Below are 9237 nucleotides of genomic sequence, written 5' to 3' on the forward strand. Positions count from 1 at the left end.
CGTGTGCCTGAGATCCATGTGTGCCTGAGAGCCATGAGTGCCAGAGATCCACGTGTGCCTGAGAGCCATGTGTGCCAGAGATCCACGTGTGCCTGAGATTTACGTGTGCAGAGAGCCACACTTGCCTGAGAGCCATGTGTGCCCGAGATCCACATGTGCCAGAGAGCCACGGATACCAGAGATCCACGTTTGCCAGAGATCCACGTGTGCCTGAGATCCACGTTTGCCTGAGAGCCATGTGTGCCCGAGAGCCATGAGTGCCAGAGATCCACGTGTGCCTGAGAGCCACGTGTGCCAGAGATCCACGTGTGCCTGAGATTTACGTGTGCAGAGAGCCACATTTGCCTGAGAGCCACATATGCCAGAGATCCACGTATGCCTGAGATTTACATGTGCCAGAGATCCACGTTTGCCTGAGAGCCATGAGTGCCAGAGATCCACGTGTGCCTGAGAGCCACGTGTGCCAGAGATCCACGTTTGCCTGAGAGCCATGAGTGCCAGAGATCCACGTTTGCCCGAGAGCCATGTGTGCCTGAAAGAGATCCACGTGTGCCTGAGATCCATGTGTGTTCAGAGATCCTCATGTGCCAGAGATCTATGTGTGCTGGAGAGAGATCCATATGTGCCCGAGATCCACGTGTGTTGGAGATCCACGCATGCCCGAGATCCACGTGTGAGGAGCAGAGCGCGAAGAGCAGTTTTCGTCCCCAGGAGCAGACTGACGTGTGGTGATGACCCCGCTGGGAGCCGGGCAGACCTTCCAAGAGCAAAGAGCCTCTGAGTCCCGGGAAGGGAGGCAGCCCCTTCCACAGAAATCACACCCCTTCCTTCCTGCCTGCCTGGAAGGGATGCAGGCTCCCTCACACACTTCCCTCTGCTGAAGAACCGAAAGTGTTCTCCAGAAATCAAACCTGGTTAATACCTTGACCCGTTTTCATTCGAGGTTTTTCCCGTGCATTTTTACATAATTGGTTGAATACCTTTATACAACTTTGTGACTTGTAACTTCAGTGAATCTAAAATCCTCAGAACCGTCGTTTTAAAGGCGGAGACTCTGTTCCTCTCCCCAGCCCGGGCGTCTGCTTCGCCCCGAGGCTGCGTCTCTGTGCCGCACGCGTCCCGTTGGGAGTGTTTCCTCTGAGCAGACCCAGCAGTGACCCTCTCAAACAGCATGGACGGGCACGGTCACTGAGTCACAGTTCTGGGGCTGTGTTGCTCACATAGAATTACCGGAGTTTTTATTGAACGCAGGGAGTTTCTGTTTCAATATTTTCTTAGTTACAAATATATTTCCTCTTTGAAGAAAAGAAAATTCTCCATAAAATTCAACTGTGGGGAAAAGACCAGCTTATGTGACGTTTACCAGGCGTCCTCGGGGACCACTCCTGCCTGCAGCTCCCTCCCTCTGATCCCCCCCCCCCCCCCCCCCCCCCCCCCCCCCCCGCTCCCGCTGCTGGCCCAGCCTCTCAGGCTCTCTGGACTTCTGTCTGGTGCTTCATCCTGAAGGCAGAGGCTTCCGCACTGGCCCAAGGCTTTGGGAAGTCAAGTTTTACAACAAAAACATTATCAGCTCTTCCTGATGCTCTCGGCCCGGCCTGGCCTCCTCCATGGTCACCGGCACAGATCCAACCGCCCGGCCTGAGGTTTGTGCAGCGACGACCACGCTGTCTCCTTTCCCGCCAGCCTATGGGGCCCACTCCGAGACAGCAGACACTCGCTGTTCAGTCCCAGCCCCCGCGTGGCCTCCCACCAGCCAACCCCTGGACCGGGTGTCCACCCGAGAGACGTGGCACAGACACGGGTGCAGTGATGGCTCTTGCGGGAAACTCTGAAGCCCTTCCTTTCACAGAGGAGTCACCTCGGCCACGGGAGCCACCCTCCAATGAAGGGGAAGGAAGGGTGACAGGGGCCCGGGGACAAAGAGGTTCAAACCCGTAAAGAACTGTTGTGAGTTGATCTGAGCCAAACTGTCGACAATTGCCAGGAAGCAGAGAGAGCGCTCCAGAGAATGGCGGTCTTTCATCTGTTCTTATCCATTGCAATCAAAGGAGGGACGTAGGTGGGTTACAGGAAATCCATTGGTGATAGATTAGAGAGGCGGGAGAAAGCAAAGCGGGGGGGGGGGGGGGGGGAACCCCTGGGATTGTATAAAAAGTAAAATGATAGGCACATACTTAGGTCGGTGCAGGGCAGTTAACGGTCAACAATTAACATGATAACAGTAACAATGAAGGAATCTGTGGTCTCTGTCCTGGCGCCCAGCACATTAGGTTGTGCCCCAGGGGCTCCAGAAAAAGGCAAGTTACAAGTGACCCAGACATTTCAAGGATGTTATCATAGATGCAAAAAGACAGATAGGCTCCGTTAAGGTAAAGGCTGACCTTGCCAGCCTAGGATGTAACTGCCCACCATCACTGCTTTAGTTAAAGGTTAGTTTCAGACCATCCTTTGTGGTGACTCTAGGTCTCTTGAGTTTGCAAGACCGCCATGCAGGCCTCCCCTGAGCTTGTCAGGTCAGCATGTGGCCCCTTCCGTCCATAGAGACACAGAAGGAAATGGGACAGGATGCCGGAGGGAAGGGCTCAGAGGGGACCCGCGGGAGGTGGCACCTGAGCCTCAGCCCGAGTCCCCTGGACGTGCTAAGGTCCCGAGGGGCCCGGGCAGGACTGCTCTGCGGACTTAGGAGCGCTCAGTGCTGTGGGACCCAAGACAGAGCCCTGCCCAGACAGGACGGTGGCGCAGAAGCCGGACTCGTCCCCTAAGGCCTGAGGCTGGGAGAGGGGGCGAGGGCGCGGGGCGGCCCTGGGCCCAGCCTGTCTCAGCTTTCCCTCCGTGTTCCAGGTCAGATGCTGACACCTGTTGTTAATGACACGCAGGAAACGAGTGGCACTCTCTCCTCGTTCTGAGAGGACTGAGCCTGGATCCGTGACCAGAAGGCCCCAGGGGACTCCCCCGGGCACTTCCCGGCCCCACGCTGGGCCTTGGGGGCTCCGACCAGGCTCCCGGCCCAGGCCATACACAGCACATGCCTTGGACAGCGCAGTAGTAATTTCTGGAATGGTCACTTACAATGGAGTGGCCGGGGAAGGAAGACTACACTGACAGTTTCTGAAAGGTACAGCGGAATGATTCAGTGAATGTTTGGGGATCTCATGTAACAGAGGAGCCTGCAGTACCTTCTGGGGAGTGGTTAACTGTAGCTACGAATTGTTCATGCTGAAATGCATGCCATGGAGGCTCGGCGAAGACGTCTTAGCGATGCAGTATCCAGAGCCTGTTGCGGGGAGAGGAGGGGAAGGACGGGGGAGGGAGAGGGGAAAGGAGGAAAGAATTCCTTTCAAGGAGTCTGGGGGACAAGGGCACCTGAATATTTTCTCCCACAAGGTGGCTAAGGAGACAAGGGGCTGGGTCCCTAGATAATGAACAGGCAAATGGAGGAAGTCTGGATAGTGAGGAGGAACCCCTGGGGACTCAGCCTTCCCCGCACGAGCTCGCAGCCACTTTCTGGAATCTTCGCTCTGAAAACTGCAGAAGCTGTGAGGAACCACATCTGGGCCGTGCTGGGATCCCCCCTCTCTGCCGGCACGAGGGACAGCGCTCCTCCCTCAGGGCTGCGTTCCGGACTCCAGACTCCGGGACCAGCCCGGCCCCAGCACTGCGCGCGGGGCCGCTGACCGAGCCCCAGCACCGCGCGCGGGGCCCGCTGACCGAGCCCCAGCACCGTGCGCGGGGCCCGCTGACCGAGTCCCAGCACCGCGCGCGGGGCCCGCTGACCGAGTCCCAGCCAGGGCCAGTGGGGGCTTGAGGGTCATGTCGAACCTGGTTCCCCTCCTGCCATCACCCCAACCTCACATGGGGGCCGGGCCTTCTCCCGTCAGCAGGCGCAGGACATGCTCTGAGGACCTGGTTCCAAAGGAAAGCTGGCCTCGGTTTCCTTAATTACCGCAGCTGCTCTGCCTCGGGCCACAGGCCTCAGAACGTTCTAGACCACTGAACCCAGACCGGGCTCCATGCTTCATTACGAACTCGGCCTCATTCCCATTTTCTTCCCCTTTGACCTCACACCCACCTGGGCCCGCAGGCTGTCAGAGGGCTCTGCTCATGACGTCATCGATTCCGAAGCAGACACTGAGGACTGAGAGTTCGAATTTACGAATTCAGTGAAATGACAATTGCGTGTTAACACAAATAATGACTTTTTCTAAAAATACGTCTTTTCAGAAGTACTTAGCGAGAAGGGCGGCACTGGGACACGAGTCTCCGCTGCTTCTGGATTCAATTTGCTGCGAGAGCGCATGTCACGTCATCTCGTGGGGGGGGGGGGGGGGGGGGGGGGGGAGAGGGAGAGAGAGAGAGAGAGGGAGAGAGAGAGGCAAAAGCATCTAGTGCTGCTATGAAAACAGCGGTGACCTGTGGATTCCTCGAAAGGGTCTCGGGGACACTGGGCCCCCGCTCCACGAGGGAGAGCCGCCTGCAGGTGTGAGAGGAGACCTGGGGCAGGCGTTGGACTGGCTGACTCTGGAAACAGGACTAGAGCTTCGTCCTTCGTCTGAGAGAAGGGCCATTTCCGTAGCCGAGTTGTGGCGAGAGCTCGGCCGCGATGGGCAGCCCGGCTGCACGTGACGGGCACGTGGCCCAGAACAGGGCCTGCGACAGCGAGAGCAGCGGGTTCGGACGTGGAGAACGCGCTGCCTGAGGACGGAGACGGCACCGGGCGAGCAGAGCGCCGACGGGAGCCCGAGGCGGACAGGCGGTCTGAGAAGCGGGGCTGGCGCCCGCCCTCGGTCAATGCTCTGAAACCTGCTGCCCGACGGGAGTGAGTCCCGTTAGCCTCGGACGGAGTGAAGCAGAAACGCCACGTCCACGCAACTCCTTTCTGGGCCACAGGCGTTCAAACCTGGCTAGTTCCGGCCACCTTCGTTCAGGAAAGGGAGGGAGACAGCCTCCCCGTCCCCCCGCCCCCGGGAAGTGTCCATTCTTCCCCGACAGACGGAGCTGCGCTTCCTGCACTCCGGCCCCCAGGAGCCGCGACGGTCTGCGAAGGGAGGTTTGAACTTGTGTCTCTGGATTTTCCAAGGGTCCTTCCCAAGACCATGTTCTCCGCTCAGAGTCCATTGTTGAGTGAAGACGAAACACCGCGTGGTCCTCCAGGCCCCAAATGCAGGCAGGACGCCACCAGTCACCGCGGGAGGTGGCTGGATCCAGGTGCCCTGGTCACCAGGCAGAAACGCCCTTCTTTGCCGTCCGGGGTGGAGCCTGAGGTCTGCCTGTTTACAGGGGCCTGAGCCAACGCAGGTGGAGGCCCAGCGGGCAGAGATGGGCAGTGGAGGAGGCGCCCACATGCAGGGGAGCAGGCGCCCGTGCTGGGGGGGTGGGCGGCCCAGCGGGGGGCAGACCTGGGCGGCTGCTTGTGCTCAGTGCCCAGCAGCCAACTGCCCTGAGGAGCTGACTCCTGGGAAGGGGGTGCCTGGGTACCCGGGGGAGCACACACTCGGGGCCCCCGCTCTCACCCACTTCCGGGACCTGGGAGAGGCCAGGGGGTGCCCTGCTGTGGGAAGGGTGGGTGGTGGCAGGGCAGGGGGTCCCGGGTCTGACGAGGAAACGGCGTGGTCTGGACGCGCACGCTGTCACCTGCCCCCCCAGCCCCGTGCACCCACCACAGGGAGCTGCACCCCAGAGGTCGCCTGCCGCCCCACAGGGTGGCTGAGCGGATTCAGGCATCGTGGGTGACAACAGCTGATGGACCTCAGGGGCCCCAGGGCCTGGATGCGGGCGCCCGTCCCCGCGCACAGCGGCCGGGCTGTGGGTGAGAGCAGTGCCGAGCGTGGCGCGGAGGAGCGGGCGGTAAAGCGCCTGGTTTCCCGGCACGGATGTTTCGATACTTTTTGGAACCAAATATCAACAATTCTCCAAAAGCCATTGGCGGTGCCGGCGCCTCAGACCCCTCTGTGCAAAGCGACACTGCGGGGCAGGGACGGGGCGCAGCGGGGGCAGGGGTCGTGGCCACGCCAGCCACAGGCTCAGATAGAAACCTGGGGACACGGACCGTGAGCAGGGACGGCTTCCATCCAGGAGGTGGCCATGGAGACAGGCCACCCTGTCAGTCACACGCCCCAGCGCCCCCTCGGGCCGGCACTCCCCCGGCCGAGGCTGCTCACATGACCGCCCGCCGGACGGGGCGCAGGCCCTGCAGAGCCTTCAGGCGCGGCCACGTCCAGCACCTCTCAGAGCAGCAGCACCTGCGGCGCGGCTGCCACCCCCACAGGCCGGCGCTGCCCACCGGGCCGGCGGCTCTCCCGGGCGCTCTGCGGGACCGAGGCGTTCACGGGGCGCCCAGCACGAGCCCCCGCCGGCGCCCCGCGCTCTCACAGCCGCGCGGCAGGGCCCGAGTCCTCATCCCGAGAGGACAAGGCTCTTCTCTGTGGACCAGACGATGCGGGGAGTGAGCATGGCCCAGGCAGACACACGTCGCCTCGTTCCTACACCTGCTGCGTGGCCGCGGCTCAGCCAGAGGAGGCGACAGCGAGGACAGGGGCCGTCAGACTCCCGGCAGCTGGCCCACCGCTCTCAGCCGCCCCCCGCCCCGCCCCCGCCACCTGCAGAAGGTGGGGCCGCGACCTCGGAGCTCTGAGCGGAGCCTGGGTGCTGTGAGCACTTGGGGGTCGCTGTCTGGGTCCACACGCGGCCCAGGGCACCCACAGACAGCACCCCGCGCGGCCTCAGCACCCTGCTCACTGACGGCGTCCGACGGTGCTGCCCGCAGCGCTCCGTGGAGCTGGGCCGGAGGGACACCCTGGGCGGGGAGCGGCGGCCCCACTCAGACCAGCTCATCCCCAGCCTGGGGCCAGGCAGGTGACGCCAGAGCCGGTCAGGCCTCTCCGGGGAGGGCGTCTTCCTGGGAGGGCGCTGCGGCCAGGCCGCCAGCAAAATGGTGCTGAGGCCCCGCGCCCGCAGGGGCTCCCGCCTGAAATGGCTGGCGGGTCCGCCCCTGGACGGGCTCCTGCCCGTGGATAGGACTCCGGAGCCTCGGCCACGACTCAGCGGTCCCACAGCCAACAAGGCAAACAGCCCCAGGGCCTGGGACAAAGGGGGCGCCGCCAGGCCAGCGCGGGGACCAGGCTTTCCCATCGCGTCCACGCAGGCCCCACGCACAGAACCTCAGGGCGAGGCACCCCTCTGCCCGAGGTGCCCCCAAAACAAAGCACCAGGGAACATCCTCTCTCAAACTGGGGCCTCAAAGGCCAGTGCCAGCCCCGCTCCCGCCCAGCGCCTCCGCCCGCCAGGCCTGCCTCCCGGCCACGGCTCCCCGGCCCTCCAGGCAGCTCTCCCAATCTCCCTGGAACGAGAGCCAGGGCCCGGAGCAGGGAGGCCTGCGTTCCCGGAGCCCAGCGGCCCGGCCCCACCTGATGGAACGCCTCGGGCCTCCTTTGTAAACTCTTCCGGAGACGGAGACGCCAGAAGCACAGTCAGAGCTTGCGTTTGCGGAAAAGAAAGAAAACGAAGGAAAGAAAAAAACACGCAGAACTTACGGTCATCCAGGAGTGCGCACGGTGGGCAGAAGCCGCGGACAGAGCTGTAACCCCCGTCCGGCCCGGAGGGAGGGCTGGGTGTGAACGGCCGTCCCGCTCCGCCGGCCCGCGGCAGCGCGCATCCACGGGGCTGATGCAAGATGCCTTTGCGAGAAACCTCACATTCTGAGGATTCCTGGGAAGGCGCCAGGCTCCCAGCATCCAGCACGCTGCACATTTGGTTTCAATTAGGAAGGGGCTGGGAGGGAAGCACAGGGCACCAATCGGAGCTGTTTCTGTTTGGAGACCAGTTCTTCTGACCCAAGGGACCACGGCAGAGCTGTAATTTACAGCAAAACCCATTCACGGGAGAGAAAAGTATGTATAACCACGGCACCGTCTTAAAGACACAGCTCTCTTCCGCCCTGTCCCCCGCCACCACCCCCACCCGCACCGGTCCCCACCCGGTGACCCCGCTTCGTGTCCCTCCTGGGCTGGAGCTCCGGGCACAGCGCACGGGTCGGATTCTCTCCCCCCGGAGCTCCCGGACATGGGGTCACACACACGGAGCTGAGCACAGAACTGCTCCCCACCCCGCCCCGGGAAGATCCGACTCCATCCCGTCCTCCCACGGCTCCCCCACCACAAACACTGGAGGCTCCAGGATTCCTCTTTCCCACTCAATTCCCAGGTGGCCGGTCCCGGAGGCCGCTGCAGCCTGCACTCAGGCGGCTAAATGAAACGCGGCGCTGACGAGGACTTCCTAAGTTATTTGGGAAGCCTTCTCCCTCCTCCTCCCCCCTCCCCCCGCCACCCCCCACCCCCGTTTCTCTGTCTGTGGCCTTGGCCAGAGGTCACGAGGAAGGGGAGGGGCCGCAGCAAGGAGCCTCCCTCGGCTCCTAAATGACAAATTGCCATCCTCTCCATCCACCCCTGCTGGTGGCCTCAACCCTTCCAAGCCCAGATGCCCCACACTCAGGCTGCTAGGTCCCAGGGTGCAGGGCCCCGGGGTGCAGGGCCCCGGGGTGCAGGTCCGGAGACGGTGGGGGCGGGGTGGGGGCAGCAGCAGCTCTCAGGACCTCCAGAGACACTGCCTGCCTCCAGGCTCCCAGACCTCCGTCTCCTCCACTCCGGCTTGGCAGGCCCTGGGGTGAGGGCTCAGCCCCGTGACCAGCAGGCTGGGGCGCACAGGAGTGGGCAGAGACCATGAGGGGCCGTCCCTCTGAGCGCCCGGAGCAGGAGACACTGCGTCAGAGGAATGGGAGCAAGGAGGCCTCGGATGGGGGCGCCGAGGGGAGCCCTAACGCTCCTCAGAAACAGGCCGCTGTCCCTGGACCCGGCGGGAGGCGCAGACACCGGGCCTGCAGGAGGGCGACGGGCAGACGGCTCAGGGGACAGGGTTGGCGTCCTACCTCCACTCGGCTCTCTGCACGGCCGTGCTGCCCTGCAGACACCGGCTCTCGGGCTCCAACACAACACACGCCAAAGCCGGAGGGAATCTCGACGCCACGGTCCTTCCCGCGTCCAGCTGCAGCCTGGAGGGCCGGGGCGCCCTCAGCGCCGCAGGACAGAGACCAGCCGAGTCCGGGCAACACCGCGCTCCTGGGAGGCGCAGGCCGGTTCGCCACCCGCCAGGCCGGCTTCCGTTCTGGGGCCGGAAGACAGAGCAAGGGCAACTGCTCCCACCTGAGCGCATGTGCCTGGGCCCCGGAGGCCCTCGAGCCGCCAC

General features: G+C 63.1%; 1 protein-coding gene across 1 annotated transcript in view; it reads right to left on the reverse strand.

Moving 5' to 3' along the window:
• Window positions 1-7680, reverse strand: part of DDR2 (discoidin domain receptor tyrosine kinase 2) — an 81030-nt gene extending 73350 nt beyond the window's left edge. The window contains exon 1 of the mRNA XM_054711795.1: window positions 7530-7680. The gene's annotated coding sequence lies outside the window, so the exon portion shown is untranslated. The remainder of the gene's footprint in view (window positions 1-7529) is intronic.
• Between the last annotated feature and the right edge of the window lie 1557 nt (window positions 7681-9237).

The sequence above is a fragment of the Eptesicus fuscus genome, chromosome 22 (assembly GCF_027574615.1).
Source record: "Eptesicus fuscus isolate TK198812 chromosome 22, DD_ASM_mEF_20220401, whole genome shotgun sequence".
In the NCBI taxonomy this organism is placed as follows: Eukaryota; Metazoa; Chordata; class Mammalia; order Chiroptera; family Vespertilionidae; genus Eptesicus; species Eptesicus fuscus.